Raw genomic sequence first — 20,606 nt, 5'->3', positions numbered from 1 at the left:
TTTGCAGCCACCTAATTTGATCTGCCAGATTTCTTTAGGTCTTCCTAAACACTTGCACTATCAATTTTTGTGTGTTACAATCATTCTCTACCCGGTCATTCATTTTTCAGAAACATTTACCTGAGATTCCATCTGCTTCTTACAATGACTTATTATTACTTGCTCCAGGATCTGTGCCCGGAGAAGCCCATGGACAGAGGAGCCTGGCAGGCTACAGTCCATGGGGTCTCAAGAGTCGGACTTAGCGACTAAACTTCTACTACTATTGAGAGCTGGGAAGTGGCTGGTGGTTCTGAGTACTTAACTGTGAGCAAGCACCAGTGATAAAGCTGTTCTGTTTGGCAGCTTGTGTGCCTGGTGAATGTGAGAAACCACGTCAGACAGATTCAAGCTGGTCCTCAGTGGACAACAGTGCCGATCCTTTTCTTCAGGAGTTTGTCCCCAAGAATGCCGATTCATCCAGACTCTTGCTGTTGTTCATTTGTGTATTTTCCCACGTAGATGAATCCATTTTCATGGACAAAGTCTGTAGACTAGCTTGCAGGCATGTGTACTAAGCTGCGTCAGTCGTTCAGTCGTGTCCGACTCTCTGTGACCCCATGGACTGTAGCCCACCAGGCTCCTCTGTCCATGGGATTCTCCAGGCAAGGATACTGGACTGGGTTGCCATTCCCTTCTCCAGGGACTCTTCCCGACCCAGGGATCGAACTTGCATCTCCTGCATTGGCAGGCAGATTTTTTACCACTAAGTCACCTGGGAAGCCCTTCTTTCAGGGTAGGGGTTCCTAACCAAGGGGATCTAATGCCTGATGATATGAGCTGGAGTTGATGCAATAATACTGAAATACTAGCAAGCAATCACGGTGATGGCGGTTTAGTTGCTAAGTCATGTCGGACTCTTTGTGACCCCATGGACTGTAGCTGCCAGGCTCCTCTGTCCATGGGATTCTCCAGGCAAGAATACCGGAGTGGGTTGCTATGCCCTCCTCCAGGGGATCTTCCCAACACAGGGATCAAACCCTCATCTCCTGCATTGGCAGGCATATTTTTTACCACTAAGTCACCTGGGAAGCCCTTCCTTCAGGGAAGGGGTTCCTCACCAAGGGGATCCAATGAGTGTTGATTTGAGGTAGAGCTGATGCAGGAATAATAGCAATAAAGTGCGCAGCAAGTGTAATGTGCTGGAACCATCCTGAAACCATCCTCACCCTGGTCTGTGGAAAAACTGTCATCTTCTAAACCGGCCCCTGGTACCAAAAAGTTTGGGGACCAATACTTCAGGGTCAGCCCAGCAGAGAAGCAGAGAAGACAGCTACGGAGGCAACTAGGGGGTAGGGAAGTGGCCAAATTTCCTTTTCAGTCACCTACTGCACCTAGCAATTAGCATAGTGTTAAAATGAAAGAGTTCTTTCAGTTCAGTTCAGTCGCTCAGTCGTGTCTGACTCCTTGTGACCCCATGGACTGCAGCACACCAGGCCTCCCTGTCCATCACCAACTCCTGGAGTTTGCTCAAACTGATGTCCATTGAGTGGGTGATGCCATCCAGCCATCTCATCCTCTGTCGTCCCCTTCTCCTGCTGCCCTCAATCTTTCCCACATCAGGGACTTTTCCAATGAGTCAGTTCTAGTGACACACTAAACTACAGTGGGAGAAATTCCATGAGGCCATTCATAATTCTGATGTTTTGCATGTATCATTTGCTAGCTGTATAGCACATCAGTCATCTAGCTGCTTGAAGTCTATACAAGTAAAGTAAAATTTACTCAATGGACACAGATTAGGAAGTACCATAACCATTGTTTGTTGACAGACACAGAAAGACTCAAGTAAGGGCTTAATTAACATATGCTAAAGGCACTTCCCTGGTGATCCAGCGGTGAAGAAGTCGCCTTCCAATGCAGGAGATGCAGATTCAGTACCTGGTTGTGAAAATAAAAATCCCACATGCCTCAAGGCAAGTAAGCCCAGGCATGGCAACTAAGACTCGAAGCACCCTAATAAATATTTTAAATACAGCTATATCTATATTGGGCTTCCCTGGTGGCTCAGAGGTTCCAGCGTCTGCCTGCAAGGTGGGAGACCCGGGTTCAATCCCTGGGTCAGGAAGATCCCCTGGAGAAGGAAATGGCAACCCACGCCAGTATTCTTGCCTGGAGAATCCCATGGATGGAGGAGCCTGGTAGATTACAGTCCACGGGGTCGCAAAGAGTCGGACGCGACTGAGCAACTTCACTTTCATATCTATATCCATTAAAATGTGTTAGTCGCTCAGTCATGCTTGACTCTTTGCAACCTCATGGACAGTAGCCCGCCAGGTTCCTCTGTCCATGGAACTATCCAGGCAAGAACACCGGACTGGGTAACCATTCCCTTGTCCTGGGGATCTTCCTGACCCAAGCATGGAACCCAGGTCACCCGCACTGGGGGTGGATTCTTCACTGTCTGAGCTACCAGGGAAGCCCATATCTATAGATGGTTAGACAGACAGATAGTTGACAGAGAGACAGATGTATGTATGTATACATATGGCTAAAGAAAAGCTAATCGCTAGAGAAAGAAATATGATTTTGAGTTCTCTGGATGTTCCCTCTGAAGGCTGGTGATTTGGGACCTCCCTTCAGTACTTTCATTGTCTGTTTGTAAACCTGAGTTAATGCAATGATCGGACAAGGAATTCCTGTGTCATCTGGCAGACAACCAGTCATGCCTCTGTGCTCTGCTAAGACTTATGAATCTGCCAGGCACTGATTCATCACTCTCTGAAATCCTGCTGCATCTCTGGAAACTAACTCTGCAGAGAATCGAAAGGGAAATTCGTGGCGTTGGCGCACGCCTCCAAAGGTCCTCTTCAGTTGTTTCACTGACTCTGCAGGACGCAGGGGTGGTGAAGATGAACAGGCATCCCTTGGCTTACATGCCTTCACTCTTCAGTGAGTGAAGGCATTCACTGGCAATTTTCCCGTACGCACTGGCCCTCAGTGCTCCAGGCTGTGCATTCAGGAAACACACGTGCACGTTCAGAGTGGGCTAGTTGAGAGCCTGGGTGCTGATCCATCCCTGGAGACCTAGGCATGTGTGGTGGCACGCAAATTACATCCCTCAGGGCAAGCTGCTGCCTTCAATAGGTCTCTGCAGTTCAGGACATCTGCTTCCATCAAGATCCCCTGAGTCGGAGGGGCAGAGGGGGCCTTCCCTAGTGGTCCAGGGGTCGGGAGTCTGGCAACGTGGGGAACACTGGACCCATTCATGTTCTGGGAAGATTTCACAGGCCACGGGGCAGCTGAGGCCATGCTTGACAACTACCGTGTTGTGCTTCATAACAAGAGACAACACCACAGTGAGAAGGCCACACACTGCAACTAAACAAACGCTGTGTGCAGCCGTGAAGAGCCAGCACACTCAAAAATAGCTTTAAATTAAAAAAAAAAACAACTGAGTCGGTGGTTCAGGGGTTAAGACTCCAAGCTCCCAATGCGGGGGCCTGGGATTCGATCCCTGGTCAGGGAACTATATCCCACATACCGCAACTAAGAGTTCACAATTCACAACTAAAAGCAAGCACCCTGAACTGTGGTGCTGGAGAAGACTCCTGAGAGGCCCTTGGACTGCAAAGAGATCCAACCAGTCCCTCCTAAAGGAGATCAGTCCTGAATATTCATTGGAAGGACTGATGCTGAAGCTGAAGCCCCAATCCTTTGGCCACTTGATGTGAAGAACCTACTCCCTGTGAAAGACCCTGATGCTGGGAAAAATTGAAGGAAAGAGAACGGAACGACAAAGGATGAGATGGTGGGATGGCATCACCGACTCAATGGACATGAGTTTGAGCAAGCTCCGGGAGACAGTGATAGACAGGGAGGCCTTGCAAGCTGTAGTCCATGGGGTTGCAGAGTTGAACACGACTGAACGACTGAACAGCTATAAGCTATGAACTCACTTGCAGATGCAAACCTCTTAAATACCACTCTCACAGTTCATCCTGAAATTATGCTGAAATTTGAAATGGGGCCACTTTCTTCAAAACCAGGCCTCTATATCTGAAGTGATTTCACACTTTTGAAAGGTAATGCAGAGTAGGCTGGCTCCCTGGAGAAATCATCGCCTCCGAGCTCTGTAGCTGGATATATAAGTGTACCCCAAGGAATCTAGAACTCAATGAACAGGAACTTAGGCAAATGCTGGGAGATAGTGGAGAACAGAGAAGCCTGGCATGCTGCAGTCCAAGGGGTGGTAAAGAGTCGGACACGACTTGGCGACTCAACAGCAACAACAAATATCAAAAAACAGAAAAGATCCATGGAGTCAGTCTTAAAACACAAAGGTCAACTGGCCCGTTAAGTTTTCCAATGGCTTTCTTAGTGAGGGTCGGTCTGTTCAGTTCAGTCGCTCAGTCGTGTCCAACTCCCTGTGACCCCATGGACTGCAGCACGCCAGGCTTCCCTGTCCATCACCAACTCCCAGAGTTTACTCAAACTCATGCCCACTGAATCGGTGATGCCGTCCAACCATCTCATCCTCTGTCATCCCCTTCTCCTCCTGCCTTCAATCTTTCCCAGCATCAGGGTCTTTTCAAATGAGTTAGCTCTTCGCATCAGGTGGACAAAGGATTGAAGTTTCAGCTTTAGCATCAGTCCTTCCAATGAACACCCAGGACTGATTTCCTTTAGGATGGACTGGTTGGATCTCCTTGCAGTCCAAGGGGCTCTCAAGAGTCTTCTCCAACACCACAGTTCAAAAGCATCAACTCTTTGGTGCTCAGCTTTCTTTATAGTCCGACTCTCACATCCATACATGACTACTGGAAAAACCATAGCCTTGACTAGACGGACTTTTGTTGGCAAAGTAACGTCTCTGCTTTTTAATCTGCTGTCTAGGTTGGTCATAACTTTCCTTCCAAGGAGCAAGCATCTTTTAATTTCATGGCTGCAGTCACCATCTGCAGTGGTCTGTTCTGTATCCCACTTCCTTTTGGATACATAACCTTGGAGGACACTGGACAGAACTGTGAGGCACCCAGAACCTGGCTCCCATGCCTAATTAGGATGGCTATTAGGGAATCGATAGATTTCTACCACTATGATCCATGGGTTATACACAAAGGAAGAATTCTACAGTCATTTTCAAACACTCTAAGGAAGAAAAAAGAGATGAGCCAGACTGCCCAGAAACTCAGCACCAAAGCACATTTCAGAGTCCTGATCTGTTTCTAAAAGAAAGAACAATGTAAGTGCTTTTCTTTTTTTCGCTCAAAATATCGTGTTGGTTTTATTTCATCAGCATTTTTCCAATGCACTAATGCAGGGCTATTTCATACCATCTTGCTTATGTCAGACACCTGCATACATTCTTCTCTCGCCTTTTAGCAGAACAAAGATTCAGAAATGCTGAGGTCTATTAGAGCCACGTTAAGGTTGCAGATGCTAACCCTGATACTTTGCTGAAATGTTTTCTTTGGAATCTGAGATGCATTGTTCAGCATTCTCTGTCAGAGACAATGAAATAACACCTACTTTGTTTGCAAAAGAAAAAAAAGTGTCGCTTTTCTGTGAAATAATTTCCAATTATTGGTGGTTTTCCTTTAAATGTCAAGAAAAGGAAAGACTGGGAGACCATATACTGCAACATGTAAGCTCTGAAAAAAAAAAAACAAACAGATTTCTGTTAAAAAATTTTTTTCTTCTTTTAACTTGTCTATATTTTCTGCATTTCCTCTAATGGATAAACTACTTTTTATCATTGCGATCATTTACCATGTATCTGGGGGCTTCCCTGGTGGCTCAGAGGTTAAAGCATCTGCCTGGAATGCGGGAGACCCAGGTTCGATCCCTGGGTCAGGAAGATCCTCTGGAGAAGGAAATGGCAACCCACTCCAGCACTCTTGCCTGGAGAATCCCATGGAGGGAGGAGCCTGGTAGGCTACAGTCCATGGGGTCGCAAAGAGTCGGACACGACTGAGCGACTTCACACTCACACACACACACTCACCATGTATCTAAAGTGGTCATGCCATAGTTACTAGAGTTTTTAAAAGTGAAAGTGTTAGTTACTCAGTCGTGTCCGACTCTTTGCGACCACATGGACTGTAGCCCACCAGGCTCCTCTGTCCATGGGATTTCTCCAGGCAAGAAGACTGGAGTGGGTTGCCATGCCCTCCTCCAGAGGATCTTCCCAACCCAGGGATCAAACCTGAACCTCCCACCTTGCGGGCAGATTCTTTGCCAGCTGACCCGCCAGGGAAGCCCTTGTGTGACTCCAAAAGTCATCAGTGATTTAGGAGCAGCGGCAAGCGTCCGATCGAACTCGTGTGATTGATAACCTACCTGAGCAAGGCTCTGCACGGGCTCTTTACTCCAGAAGTGTCCACGTTTGCTTTCCAAGGAGACACCCCAATACCGGCCATGCTTCTTCTCACCCCTTGAGCCTTGGACCCTCAGGGTGAATTTTTTTCCTTTTTTTTTTTTAAAATGGGACCCATTTTCAAAGAGAGGCACCCTCTACATCACAGACACTGTGATTCATTACTTTTCTGCACAGCTCATCAGAATGCTACACTAATTTTGTTCCCAATAAACTGCTGCTCCCGGATTTTCAGGCTTATATGAGCAGCAAGCCGTCTTAATAATAATAACTGTAATTTATTGGGTAGTTAAATATATGCCAGGTGCTCCGCAAAGCATCCTGAATATACCACTGGATTTAATTCTCGAAGCAACCTTCTTATGGAAGTAATATTAATAGCCTCGTTTTTTTTTATGAGAAAGCTGATGCTTAGAGAATTTGAGAATCGTATCTACCTTCCCCAAACCAATAAGCGATCGTGCCCGGAATTAAACATGGGGCTCCTTTGCTGCGGAGAGAGGCAAGCCACACTGCCATGTGATTCGACAGCAATGTCTACTTTATTGCTTTATCTTTCAGGCAAGAATGTAAACCCAGGTTTCCCTGCAGTTTTGATTATGCAGGCAATTTCTTGGTGTTCTAAAGGGCATTGGATGATATCTGGAAGACTTTCCTTTTTTTTTTTTAGAATTTTAAATTTTTCTGATGTGTGCCATTGTTTTAAAAGTCTTTATTGCATTTGTTATAATATTGCTTCTGTTTCATGCTTTCCTGTTTTGGCCATGAGGCATGTGAGATCTTTACTCCCCAACCAGGGAATAAACCTGCACGCCTGTAGTGGAACCAGTGAACCAGAAAAGCCGCTCAGTCGTGCCCAACTCTTTGCGACCCCATGGACTGTAGCCTACCAGGCTCCTCCATCCGTGGAATTCTCCAGGCAAGAATACTGGAGTGGGTTGCTGTTTCCTTCTCCAGGGGATCTTCCCCACCCAGGGATAGAACCCGGGTCTCCCGCAATGCAGGTGGATTCTTTCCTAGCTGAGCCACCTATAATGGAAGGTGGAGTCTTAAAAAACCAGTGAAGTCCTCCTCCTTTATGAGTTGGTTTCATCTACAAGGCACCAGGATGAAGCAGTAACAACACGCCTCAGAAGTGATAACCTTTCAACCCACTTTTCATCTCGGTGACATAGCAGTTAACCTCACAATGGTATGACGAAGTGATAAAACTTGGCCCTTTAGGTATTAACATAATTGCTATAATTATTAACATGTTATGTTAATAAATGAGGGACCGAGGGTGTTATAGTAACTTATAATTACTTAAATTTATGAATTTAACCTAAAATGGACTGACCACATGTGCACAGGCATAGCAAATTAACACCAACATACTATATTCTAAGTGGGCTGACTTCAAAGTCTTGCCAATCAAACAAGGGCATGCTGGAAAAGAGATCAGTTATCTACTACTGCCATAAAGTCACATAACAAATATCCCTAAGCTCAATGGCTTCAAAGAAACTATGCTGGAAACCTCCATGGCAGCCCAGAGGCAAAGACGTTCCGTTCCAATGCAGGGGATGTAGGTTCGATTTCTGGTCAGGGAGGTAAGATCCTACATGCCTTGTGACCCAAAAACCAAATCACAAAACGGAAGCAACGTTGTAGCAAATTCAATACAGACTTTGAAAATGGTCCACATCAACTGCATAAACGGACACATAAATGAACTGCAGTGATTTAGCTCAGGAGGCAGAGGGGTGGACATTTAAACTGTGTTCAACTGGGCGGCTCTTTGCTGTCTGCTGAGTTCACGTATAGGGTCTGCACTGGTGTGGTGTGAACCAACGAACATCGCCATAGATGTCTTAATTCCAACAAGCTGGCTCAGGCACACACTCGCTGGCATCAGTGGGAAGAAACAAAACAGTTCGAGTTCTTTCAAAACCTCTACATGCGTGCTAACCTCCTTCAGTCGTATCTGGCTCTTTGTGACCCCATAGACAGCCAGGCTCCTCTGTCCTTGGGATTTCTCCAGGCAAGCATACCAGAGTGGGTTGCCATGCCCTCCTCCAGGGGATCTTCCTGACCCAGGAACCGAACCTGCTATCTCCTGTGTCTTCTGCACTGGCAGGTGGGTTCTTTGCCCCTAGTGCCACCTGGGAAGCCCCTTCAAAATGTCTACTTGTGTTACAAATGTTTACACACCCACTGGCTCAAGTAAGTGAAGTGGGAGGGAGCTCAGTTCCAAGGGGGTACAGAACTCTGCCCAATACAGCACTCAGAGATGTCGTGAAGGCTGTGGTTGGCACAAGGACCGAGGGCTCAGGGGGCACATGCAATCTCTATTCTTCAAGGAACAGCTGGCTATGGTGCAAAGTAATTGTTAGAAAGAGCTCAGTGACAGCTACGGACACCCTACAAAAGGCTGTTCCGGGCAAACCCTCCTCATGGTTTAATTACACAAGAGGGCATGCTACGTGGGGCGGACCTCATGTCTAATTCATCCCAGTGGCCACCAGGGGATACTGCGAGGCTCAAAACTGGAACCACTGAAGAACAATACACTGAAGCCTTTTCATCTGTAACAATGCACACTAACCCAAGCAGAAACGGTATCTCCTGGCTCTAAGTCACAGGACTGAGACGTCTCAAGTAAATAACTGCACAGCCTGTTAAACGGCTCCCATTTCCTGAGATCAAGACTCATGATCAAAATTAGGTGTGTGAACAAAACTGGGATGGACTCTCCTTTTTGAGAACCATGCTACAGAAGATCTTTCTTTCAATAAACAGCAGAACATCAACTCTGTGGCTCTCAGATGAATTCTATTAAAGGCACGAATTCTAGGGCAAACTGGGCAATGTTGAATGTAGTATGCAGCTTCCTACGAAAACACAAGTGGAATTAAGCATCTTTAAGTGGCATGGTATCCCGTATAAACTTTATATTTTCCAAGTCATGCCTTTACCAAATATGTCCCCAGAAAATTACTCCATTCACATCACTCTAACACCCTTTGATTATTCATTAAGTATCTGATTTTAGAATCAGACATATAAAATTTTTTTCTTTCTTTCACGTACCTACTATATAAATTGCTCATGAGACAAATCCCTCTTAAAATCTGATATCAGGAGAAAACTTACCTGATTAACATGTTTGCTTCCTTTATCCGATTAAAAAAAGAGAGAAAGAGATAATTGTGAGCCTTATCTGACTGCAGAAAGCACAGAGCAAGTATAAGCACATAATTGCAGTTTCTACGTTAACTGAGGTTTGAATCAGTGTTGTTATCTTTAATCAGACGTTGCCGACATTAATTTTGTAATGAACTCTTTGGGCGTGTGGGGAGGGGGGGTATAGATAATCCCAGTTACCTAGAGCTACAGAGGCATACATTTAAAATGTAATGGCTAACTATGGAGAATGGAATGGAAGTTCCTTTACAAAGGGTAAGTGGGGTTACCGTATGACACAGCAATTCTATCCCTGGGCACACATCCGGAGAAAAACAGGGTCCAGAAGGATCCATGCCCCCCAGCATTCACTGCAGCACTGTTCACGATACCCAAGACGTGGAAGCAACCTAAATGTCCACCGACAGATGAATGGATAAAGACGACGTGGTACATATACAGAACGGAATACTCCTCGGCCACCAAAAAGAAGGAAGTCAGTCATTTGCAGCAACATGGATGGACATATTAGAGATTGCCGTACTGAGTCAAGTCAGTCAGACAGAGAAGGAGAAATATCTTATGATATCACGTATGCAGAGTCTAACAAGAGATGATACAAATGAACTTATTTACAAAAGAGACACAGAATCACAGACATAAAGAATGAACTTACAGTTGCTGGTGGGAAAGGGCAGTTACGGAGTCTGGGATGGACACGGACACACTGCTGTATTTAACATGGAGAACCCACAAGGACCTGCTGTCCAGCACAGGGAACTCTGCTCAATCCTCTGTAATAACCTTATGGTTCCCAGGGGGAGGGATGGGGGAAGGGATAGTCAGGGAGTGTGGGATGGACATGGACACACTGCTGTGTTTAACATAGAGAACCAACAAGGACCTGCTGTCCAGCACAGGGAACTCTGCTCAGTGTCATGTGGCAGCCTTGATGGGAGGGGAGTTTGGAGTAGAAAGAGCTTCCCTGTTGGCTCAGATGGTAAAGTGTCTGCCTGCAATATGGGAGACCTGAGTTTGATCCCTGGATTGGGAAGATCTCCTGGAGAAGGAAATGGCAACCCACTCCAGTATTTCTGCCTGGAGAATCCCAGGGATGGAGGAGCCTGGTAGGCTACAGTCCATGGGGTTGCAAAGAGTCAGACACAACTGAGTGACTTCACTTCACTTCACTTCATACATATGCCTGAGTCCCTTCACGGTCCACTTGAAACTATCACAACACCGTTAACCAGCTGTTTCCCAATATGCAATGAAAAGCCTTAAAAATACATAACTTTTAGAAAATGTAATGGCTCAAAAACAGCAATTGATTTCTCATGATGCTGCGGTGTTGATCGTCTAGGCAGGCCTTGGCGGAGACGGCTAACCTCTGTGGCTTGCGGCATCTCTGGACTCACAGCTGAGCCGGGTAAGGCAGCTCTGCCCTTTGTGCTGTGCTTACGGCCTCCCTTCATTAAGGAGGCTAACCTAGGGCTGTACACTTCACAGCAGGGTCAAAGACAGCAGAAGCAGAAGCTACACAGCTCCAAGAAGTCCCGCCTTAGATTTTTAACACCCTTAACTTTGTTGCAATTCTCTGGCTGAAAAGCAAACCAGAAGGCCAGTCCCTGCAGAAGAGAGAGTGGGAAAGAGCCTCGCTCTCTTGGGAACTTCGAAAAACGCGTGACCATCTTCAGTGTTAAAACACAGGTGATTCACCCCTACAGGCAGCGACTGGCACAAACCTACAGACTTCTGTTGTGATGAAACGCTTGGGATCCATCCACTTAAGGCAAATGAAAAGCCACATCTCGTCTTTGGCAGATCACATAGAAATAAAAGTAACTCATGTATATTTCAAGTGAATACAAGATTCATCAATTAAGGCAACACTGGAGATTTCACAGTGTAAATGAATTACAGAGTTGATGAAACAGAATTTAATTGCAATGTATTGACGCAATGTATGACATCCTCTCAAAATACTTAAAAGAGTGAACTGAATTATAGCTTTCCTAGGATTTTAAAACAAGGTTTTGATCTCGTTTCCCCTAATACTTAATATTTCCATTAATACTACACAAATGTTAAAATAAATATGAGGTTCCTGTGTGTCTAGTTCCAAGTTGTCTAAAAAATGCAGCATGGGCTTGCCTAAGTAAACATTATTTAAAAAAATTAAATAAGTAGCTCCAAGTCACTGACCCCCAGGAGCTCCAATCTAGGGAAGCACAGTCAGGTCTCAAAATAAAGAGGCAAAAAATTAAAACGAATAAATTCAGCCACTGGAACTTAGAGAAAAGGACAATATCATTCTATGGGCTTACTTCTTATTAGCTGTGCATTTCCAGAATCCCTTAAATGTTTCACTGAAGGATGAAAACTAACGTCCCCTTCCGTATATCTTAGTTCTACACAATCATCTGAAAGACAAGTAAGAGGCGTCACAAAGGCAACTCTGAACGCAGAAATTTCTCTCTGTGCCTCTCACCTCTATTCTACCCCAGGATGGATAAAATTGGTATCTTTTCATCTGAAGCGATGCCCTTCTTAGCAGGAGAAGTACAAAGACATAAGAGCCGTCTTGACAGCAAGAACTCTTTTTTTTTTTTTTTTTGCAAAAAGGGAGCAAAACCTTCTCTGATGGCTTAGATGGGAGATGGAGTTCAGCCATGAGTGTTCCGCTCAGCCAGCTGGAGGTTTCACTGAGACTCAAGAGGCAGAAGGGATTGTTCTGCGAGGCTAATGATAGGGGCACAGCCAGAGAGGCATCTCCGAAATCTCTGTATGATTTCCCGCGACCGTTCGTGGGCCGGCCACACCGAAGAACGGCTATCGTGGAGTTCACCTCCTCCGTCTGCCATCAGCCGGGGCGTTATTTTCCCATGAACTCAGGGCTGCCATTACTGTCAGAAAACCAGTTCATTTCCGTGACAGCTGAGAGGTAGATTCTGATTCCTGTAGCGGTTTTATGAGGAAATGCACGGCTTTCCTGAGGACCGAAGCACGGGGTGCTTTTCCTTCCTCGGGACTGATATGCAAAGGTATTCAGTGTGCTAGAGGCCATCCTAAGCCTCCAGGCTACTGACAAAGCTCCAAGTTAGCCTACAGAACGTCCTACTGCTGAAACTGAAACCACGCAGGACCCCATGAGGACCATGGAGTTCCTCCCCCTGCCTTTTGTCTGTAGAAGAACTTTAGTCAAAGGATCCTTTGAATCAGACAGTGAGAAAACGCAGAAAGAAAGGAAAACAGTCAAGTGAGACAAAATAGTAATACTTTAGCCTTTAAACGAAGTCAAAGACCTTTAGATCCTCCTCAAGGAGTCTAGTCAAAGCTATGGTTTTTCCAGTAGTCGTGTACAGATGTGAGAGTGTCATCAAAAAGAAGACTCAGTATCAAAGAGTTGATGCTTTGGAACTGTGGTGTTTCAGAAGACTCTTGAGAGTCCCTTGGACTGCAAGGAGATCCAACCAGTCCATCCTAAGGGAGATCAGTCCTGGGTTTTCATTGGAAGGACTGATGCTGAAGCTGAAACTCTAATACTTTGGCCACCTCATGCGAAGAGTCGACTCATTGGAAAAGACCCTGATGATGGGAGGGTTTGGGAGGGTGGGAGGAGAAGGGGACGACAGAGGATGAGATGGTTGGATGGCATCACCGACTCAATGGACATGAGTCTGAAGAAGACTCTGGGAGATAGTGAAGGACGGGGAGACCTGGCGTGCTGCAGTCCATGGGATTGCAAAGAGTCGGACATGACTTAGTGACCAAACGGCAACAACAAGGACTATACCTTACATTCTGAGCCATGTCTTTTGAAATGTTTTGCAGATAAAGAAACCCCCACCAGGTGGGAGACGTTACCTGAATGCTGTCCACAAGCACGGAGACCACAGACCAGTAGGAAGCTGAAGGTTGATGATGCTGACTCCTGATTCCTTCGTCACCAACCAATCAGATGTATGTCCACAAGCTGACCACACCCTGTTCCTTGAACACTCTAAGACTCCTGAGTATCCTCTCCAGGGGAGACACACAGTCTTGATCTTCAGGGCATTAGCCTCACTGTGGCCCCTTCTGCCTGGAAAAGCAATAGTGTTGTTTCTTTCTACTTCACCCAAAGCCGTCTCCAAGGTTTAACCAAGCACCGGTCAACAGCGGCCAAATTTTGGCAGCAATAATCAAACTGCATTTTCATTTCTGTTGTTCAGTCACTCAGTCATGTCCGACTCTGCGACCCTACGGACTGCAGCACGCCAGGCTTCCCTGTCCATCACCAACTCCCAGAGCTTGCTCAAACTCATGTCCATTGAGTCGATGATGCCGTCCAACCATCTCATCCTCTGCCGTCCCCTTCTCCTCCCACCCTCAATCTTTTCTAGAATCAGGGTCTTTTCCAACAAGTCAGTTCTTTGCATCAAGTGGCCAAACTATTGGAGCTTCAGCTTCAGCATCAGTCCTTCCACTGAATATCCAGGGGTGATTTCCCTAAGGATGGACTGGTTGGATCTCCTTGTTCCATGACAGTTCGTAACACTAGAGGAGCTGCTTCTGGCTCCAAAGAGGTGATCCCCAGTGTCTGCATCGGGATTTGACGGCAGGAAGAAAGCTCCCACTTCCTGAATGGGAGACAGCTCGTGGCGGGACACTCAGAACCTTGGATTTCTGTTCTGACTGTCGTTGACACGGGGTATCACCCGCTGCAGGGTGCCCACCCTGTGGAAATGCTGGTTGGTCGAAAGGCACAATGCTGTCTGCCACCAATAGTGATGGGGAATTTCTCAGTCATGCACCTGGGCTGTGCACGCTTCTCTTCCTACGCTAATTAAGAGAAGTGCTTTTCCTCTGGGGATCGCCAACCTCAGCAGATCCTGAAATCAAAGTGGATTCCCTGAAACAGCCTTCTTATCATAAAGACAAGGGGCCAGATTAAGCCTGCAGACTGGACTTTGTGGCAACCTGCTCCTGGGGAGGCCACATGTGTGTGGAAGGGGGCAGGAGATATGGGAAGGGCAGTCTCCACTTTCTCTAAAATGCCTTCACTTCACAGCGCCTCTATCAGAGATCCCCTGGCAGACACACTCAGAAGCCATGTGGCACCAGCGACTTAAGCAGCGCTTAGCCCAACCTTGTGGACATCAGGTTAACCATCACAAAGTTTCAATGTGTGTTCATTTCACGTTCACACAACCGGGAGGGTGTATCAGTCAACACAGGCTGCTGAAACAAAATACCACGGACTGGGGGGCCTGACACGGAAGACATCTATCATGTTACACTTTGGGGGGCCGGAGTTCCAAGATCAAGGTTGCCCTCCTGAGACGTCTTTCCTGGCCTTGCAGTTGACTGTCTCCTCCCTGTCTTTGGTCTTTGCCGTGTGTCAGAGGCCCCCCAGGGTCCCCCTTTGTGTGTCTAAACCCCCATCACCATCTAATCAGGACATCAGTCATATTGGTTTAGGGTCCAGCCCACAACCTCATGCTGCCTGAATCACCTCTCTGAAGACTTTCTCTCCGAAGACAGTCAGACTCTGAGGTCCTGTACTCTGCTATTTCTTACTTAAAAAAAAAAAAAAATTTTAGTCAGTTAGTTAGTTAGGACTTTGCTGGGTCTTCCTTGATGCACCCAGGCTTTCTCTCATTGTGGCAAGCGAGGGCCACTCTCTAGGGCTGGTGCATGGGTTTTTCATTGTGATGACGTCTTGTCAGGGAGCATGGACTTCAGCAGCCGAGGTCCCCAGACTCTAGACTGCAGGTTCAATAGTTGTGGGCAAAGGAATTAGGTGGTCCACAGCACATGGGATCCTCCCAGAACAGGGATCAAACCCATGTCTCTTGCACTGGAGGGTAGATTTTTTTTTTTTTTTTTACCACTGACCCACCAGGGAAAGTGCTAATCACTCAGTCGTGTCTGACTCTTTGCGAGCCTATGAGCTATATAGCCGGAAAGACTACTTTGCCCAAAGGATGTCCCAGGCAAGAATCCTAGAGTGGGTTGCCATTTCCTTCTCCAGAAAGAAAGAAAGAAAGTGGAGTCGCTCAGTTGTGTCTGATTGTTTGCGACCCCATGGACTGTAGCCCGCCAGGCTCCTCCGTCCATGGGATTCTCCAGGCAAGGGTGCTGGAGTGGGTAGCTATTCCCTTCTCCAAGGATCTTCCCCATCCAGGGGATCAAACCCGGGTCTCCTGCATTGCAGGCGGATTCTTTACCATCTGAGCCACCGGGGAAGCCTCACCACTGTGCTCTTTTACACAGAGACTTAAGCATCCAAGAATTCTGGAATCTGAGGGTATCCTGGAGCCAGTCACAATGTGGATGCTCAGAGATGGCTGCAGCGGGGATCAGGGCTGTAACAGGTGGATTTTGGAGGAAACCATTCAGCCTATCATAGAATTTTCTCCTGTAACAACATCTTGGTATAATTCTGTATTTTTCACGACTTCTATTGTTGGAATAATCATATCTATCCACCCACAGCACCACCAGGACAATCAAGGTGGCCTTTCAGCCCTAATACTAGTTCTTCTGATGTCCAGACAGGAAGGCAGGAGAGAAGTACTCAGATGGACCTTCAATTGATGTCCATGGTGGAGTTACAGACCCTTTGCCCTCTGTTGACTGGCTGTGTATAGCGTTCTACTTTACCATAGAGGACGTGGTACCAAGACACCCCCAAATAAGGGGCTCTCTGCAAACTGGACCACATTTTCTGGTTGATCACCAGCTGGTGGCATCACAGCACACATTTTGAGGTTGCACTTTGTATTTTTTTTCTCAATGTAATATGATGAGCATAAAAACAGAGGGCCCCGGTTTCACCCACTCTTGTTAAATCCTTGAGCTTGGGACTTGAGCGCACGGAGAATCCGGAATCTCAAAGAAGGGCAGACAGGGGCTCAGATAGGTGAACGAAAATCCTCGTATTACTTTTCACAGCAAGTTCAAAACCTAAAAATAACTTACTTGATATTTGTCAAGTGTTTCTCTCTGGAGAACGAGTCGGAAGTATGTTTTCTTAATTAAATCTCAAAATTCAAGTTTAGGTTTTTAATGTCTGGGTTTTTTTTTTTTTTAACCCTAATTCATTCATAGCATTATTTGGAGTAGTTTATTTTCCTCTGCCACTGCTAAAACAATCTTCCAGGAAGCCTCATGTTCACAGGGCTGAAATGGTGGTAAGGATTCAGTAGCAATAATACAGACATCACACTCATTTAGGCACCGATGCTTTTTGTTTTAGAACAGCTGGGGGTCATACAAGTTGAAAAAAAAAAAGTCTGTCTTGTTCTCTTTTGGCTCGTCTGCAAGAAAGCAGGAAAAGTATTCCAGGAATGACTTTGGTGCTAGAACTTGGACCTAGACCTTGCTTCATACATGGAGCCTCTCTGACCCTCAGACTCTTTATCAGAACAACAGGGAGCATGACAGCTAACAGCAAGCAGTTAGTGAGAATGTAGTAACCATATTAAGATTTTGACCTGCAATCAGTTTTCAAAATATTGGACTGGTCAAAACGTTTATTTAGGTTTCCCTGTAAAACCCGAATATTGGGACCAACTCAGTATTTCATCTTCACAAATACTATTTAAACCAGGTCTCATCCTTATCGCTTTCGTACAGATAGGAGAGCTGAGATGAAAGGAGGTTAATTTACACACGCTCTCACAGTAGAAAGAGGCAGAGTTGAGATGTGAATATAAATTCGCGTGGTTCCTGAACTCCGATTTTCAGGGTCAGGAGATCCAGATGGCACTTATGAAGCTCTTGACGCAGGAGAGGTGCTGGAGAGACGTGGAGGTTATCACGACAGACAGGCAGGAAGATTATCACCTTCCTGAAATCCAGAAACAATGTAGCGGAAGGGTTTTCCAGGACCATCAATCTTGTATCGAGAAAAAGAAATGGACAGACCCTTATAAAAAGTATCCTTAGTGACTCCACGCTCACTTGCAGCAAGGATCTCTGAATTGTTGCTCAATGCTTACAACGTTTCAGTAGCTATTCCAGAATCTGTCTAGATTTTGATACTTCTATCACTCATGCACTATTCAGTCTACTGAGGGGAATTTCACTTATACAGACACCAGAAAAGCATTCTCAGAATTCTGGAAAACAGATATTCTACAACAAACGGCTTGGCTTTCCCAACAAATCGGCAGCACAGAAAAAGCCAGAAGGGGAGGAAATAAAAGTTAAAAACAAAACAAAAAAAAACAGGGGCCTCCCTAGGAGTCCAATGGTTAAGAGCTTGCCTTCCAATGCAAGGGATGTGTGTTCAAACCCTGGTTTGTGGGGCTAAAATCCCACACGCCTTAAGGCCAAAAAACCAAAACACAAAGCAAAAACAATACTGTAAGAAATTCAATGAAGACCTTGAAAATGGTACACACCAAACAAACAAAAAGTCTTAAGAAGTTAGAAAAACAAAAAGATGCATGTCAGCAGTGTCTTTGTCTCTAAGCTCCCAGTATGGAATATACATGAAAGAAAGAAAGGTTCTTATTGTACACAGTTCTTTCATTCCTCATGGAAATCTTTCATCTGACAGAAAATCAGAATTTCATCTCAAAAGCTTTCCAACACTTTCCAGCCATCCATCTTCCATTACAATAGGGACCTTGGGCTACGGAGATTAAGAGTATTCCTTTACACTTAAAATTTTTATTAAAAAAAAATTAAGCCTAACCTGAACCGAATCATAAAGGGAGATCAAGGAAGACTAAATTGAAGACATTCTATAAAAATTAACCTGCTCTATTCAAAAGTGTCAAAGTCCCACTATGCCAGGAAAGACTAAGGACTTACTTAAGAGGTGGCTCAGAGGGTAAAGAGTCTGACTGCCATCAGGAGACCTGGATTTGATCCCTGGGTCAAGAAGATTCCCCTGGAGAAGGATGGCAACCCACTCCAGTCTTCTTGCCTGGAGAATTCCATGGACAGACGAGCCTGGTGGGCTACAGTCCATGGCATCACAAAGAGTCAGACACGGCTGAACAACTAATTCTTTCACTTTCAGTACAAGACAGGTGAAGGATAAATTGGATATTAGTCTTATGGCTGGCAGCATCTCAATAGGTCTCAGCAGACACAATAGCATTGGGTCCGTGTTAAGCTCCTGATTTTGATCACTGCACTGCGGTTATGTAAGATAAACCCACATTTAACGTAGTATTCCTACGGTTCTGGACGTACTTCAGGAAAGCATCGTTGACTCCTTCTGTAGAATTCAAGTGTCTACATTATGTCTGAAAACATGTATTCCTTCTACCTGTGGTCTCCCCTGCTTTCCAAAGTTCTCCATACTGAACTCACATTTATCTGCAATGATTTTCATTCAACTAGATTTTTTTCTTGGGCGGGGCAGGGTGGGGGGGCGGGTGGGGTAGGCAGCCTGGTTTATTTTCAAGACAACCTAGTAGCAACTTGCATACACCAGGAACTACCCTTTTTCAGAAGTGCACAAAACCTTCCTCTCTGACCAGACAACAGAAGGAAGTTCACCAGAATCAGCTTGGAAAGCAGTGTTACTTAAAAGCATCATTTTCAGACCAGGCACCCTAGCATATCCTGGCAAGAACACACAGGCAGACTCCTGGGACCCGCTCCAGACACAGTGAATCAGAGTCTCTGGGATTTGGCTGGGAAATGCACACTTTCAATACACAACCCAGGTGCATCTTATCATTCCGTACTGAGCAAATATTTATTTGCGTCCTCTGTGCGCCAGATGCCACTCAAGGTTCTGAAGATAAAAGCGTATGGAAAAGCAAACAGCACCCAACACGGTACAGGCTTCTTGAAAGACAGTTTAGAGGTTTCTTACAAAACTAAGCTCCAATACTCTGGCCAAATGATGCAAATAGCTGGCTCGCAGGAAAAGACCCTGATGCTGGGAAAGATTGAAGGCAGGAGGAGAAGTGGATGACAGAGGATGAGATGGTTGGATGGTATCACCGACTCGATCGACATGAGTTTGAACAAACTGGGAGATAGTGAAGGACAGGGAATTCTGGTGTGTTGCAGTCCATGGGGTTGCAAAGAGTCGGACACAACTTCGCAACTGAACAACAATACAAAGCTAAGCAGGTTTACCAGGAGATCCAGCAATCTCACTCCTTAATATTTACACAAAGGAGATGAAAATGTACATCCACCTGGTCCTTGCAGCAGCTTCATTCATAACTGCCAAGACTTAGAAGCAACTACGATGCCCCTCAGTATATGAATGTGTGAATAAACTGGAGAATATCCAGACAATGGAATATTACTCAGCACTGAAAACAAGACTGCTGGGAAAAAAATCAACAACCTCAGATATGCAGATGACACCACCCTTATGGCAGAAAGCAAAGAACTAAAGAGCCTCCTGACGAAAGTGCAAGAGGAGAGTGAAAAAGTTGGCTTAAAACTCAACATTCAGAAAACTAAGATCGTGGCATCCAGCCCCATCACTTCATGGCAAATACATGGGCAAACAATGGAAACAGTGAGAAACTTCATTTTTGGGGCCTTCACAATCACTGCAGATGGTAACAGAAGACACGAAATTAAAAGATGCTTGCTCCTTGGAAGAAAAGCTATGACCAACCTAGACAGCATATTCAAAAGCAGAGATGTTACTCTGCCAACAAATGTCCATCTAGTCAAAGCTACGTTTTTTCCAGTGGTCATGTATAGATGTGAGAGTTGGACTATAAAGAAAGCTGAGCACCGAAGAATGGATGCTTTTGAACTGTGGTGCTGGAGAAGACTCTTGAGAGTCCCTCGGACAGCAAGGAGATCCAACCAGTCCATCCTAAAGGAGATCAGTCCTGAATATTCATTGAAAGGATGGATGCTGAAGCTGTAACTCCAGTACTTTGGCCACCTGACGCGAGGAATTGACTCATTGGAAAAGACCTTAATGCTGGGAAAGATTGACAGCAGGAGGAGAAGGGGACGACAGAGGATGAGATGGCTGGATGGCATCACTGACTCGATGGATATGAGTTTGAGTGAACTCCGGGAGTTGGTGATGGACAGGGAGGCTTGGCGTGCTGCAGTCCATGGGGTCACAAAGAGGCGGACACGACTGAGCGAC

At 45.8% G+C, this 20,606-nt stretch overlaps 1 non-coding gene across 1 annotated transcript; it reads left to right on the top strand.

Annotated features, from left to right (window-relative positions):
• The first annotated feature begins 5,767 nt into the window (after positions 1-5,767).
• On the top strand, positions 5,768-5,840 carry TRNAS-GGA (transfer RNA serine (anticodon GGA)). Its single transcript has one exon. It is a non-coding gene; the product is annotated as a tRNA-Ser (tRNA).
• Positions 5,841-20,606: the final 14,766 nt, after the last annotated feature.

Source organism: Budorcas taxicolor, chromosome X, assembly GCF_023091745.1.
Source record: "Budorcas taxicolor isolate Tak-1 chromosome X, Takin1.1, whole genome shotgun sequence".
Taxonomy (NCBI): Eukaryota; Metazoa; Chordata; class Mammalia; order Artiodactyla; family Bovidae; genus Budorcas; species Budorcas taxicolor.
The sequence above is the reverse complement of the archived record's forward strand: the minus strand, read 5'-3'. Positions and strand labels throughout refer to the sequence as shown.